Genomic DNA, 463 nt, shown 5'->3' on the forward strand with positions numbered 1-463 from the left:
TGGGATAAATAACGACATAAGGAAGGCCATCGACATTTCCGTGAAGCGCAACACGAACGAAGTAACCACATGGTTTAACACCAACAATGAAAGAGACAGAAAAATACAAAACAAAAAGGAAAGTGTATGGAGGAAAATAAAGCAAAAGTAGATAAAATAAAGAAATAAGAATGATATAAACAGAAGAAAAAACAGAGAAGCAAAAGAAAACAACAAAGTACAGTAATTCCAAAGAGGAATGGTTGTTGGAAGGGTGCACTTTCCAGTCGGTTAATATACATTTGTTGATGTGGAAACAATTGTGAATATCCTCTTTTGTGAGATAAGACAAGTCTTAGAAACTTTAAAACTTCGTAACATTCGTCGTTAAAACAATTTCTGTAAAGAAGACCATCACATTATTTTCCGTTAACCTTTTGTTTTTCCTGGGGAGGGAGGGAGAGGGGTGGAGAGAGGGAGAGGG

This window comes from Octopus bimaculoides, chromosome 26 (genome assembly GCF_001194135.2).
Source record: "Octopus bimaculoides isolate UCB-OBI-ISO-001 chromosome 26, ASM119413v2, whole genome shotgun sequence".
NCBI lineage: Eukaryota > Metazoa > Mollusca > Cephalopoda > Octopoda > Octopodidae > Octopus > Octopus bimaculoides.